Source organism: Myotis davidii, unplaced genomic scaffold, assembly GCF_000327345.1.
Source record: "Myotis davidii unplaced genomic scaffold, ASM32734v1 scaffold88, whole genome shotgun sequence".
NCBI lineage: Eukaryota > Metazoa > Chordata > Mammalia > Chiroptera > Vespertilionidae > Myotis > Myotis davidii.
The window spans coordinates 6164690-6165144 of record NW_006300377.1 but is presented as its reverse complement, the minus strand read 5'-3'; positions in this window follow the sequence as shown (position 1 = coordinate 6165144).

Sequence of the window (455 nt, the reverse complement as noted above, 5' to 3'; positions counted from 1 at the left end):
ACCAGCCCTCCATCTAGTGGAAAGTTTGGGAATCTCGGGATACAGAGGTGGGGTGGGGGGAGGGATCCATGGCACCCGAATCCCTACGCTCCCTGCTGTCCCACTGGCATCTACACACCACCATCCTGCTCAGTCTGCTCCACCTCAGGGATTCACCCACATCGTCACTTGAAGATCTGTCCTCCCCACACCCCCGCCCCCACCACCACCACCAAGTCCTGTCCTTTCTTCCTTGTACTTAACTATGGATAATGCCCTCTCTCTCCACCATCACCACCACCACCATCACCACCACCACCCCCGACCCAGGCAGCCACCATCCTTTGCCTGGATCCCTGCAGCTCCTGCCAGTGGCTCCCCCTTCCTCCAATTTTACCCTCTCTCCAACTACTAGCCAACTAGTGTTTCTAAACCAGAAATCTGGTAATGCCACTTTTTTTTTTTTGGAGGGACTT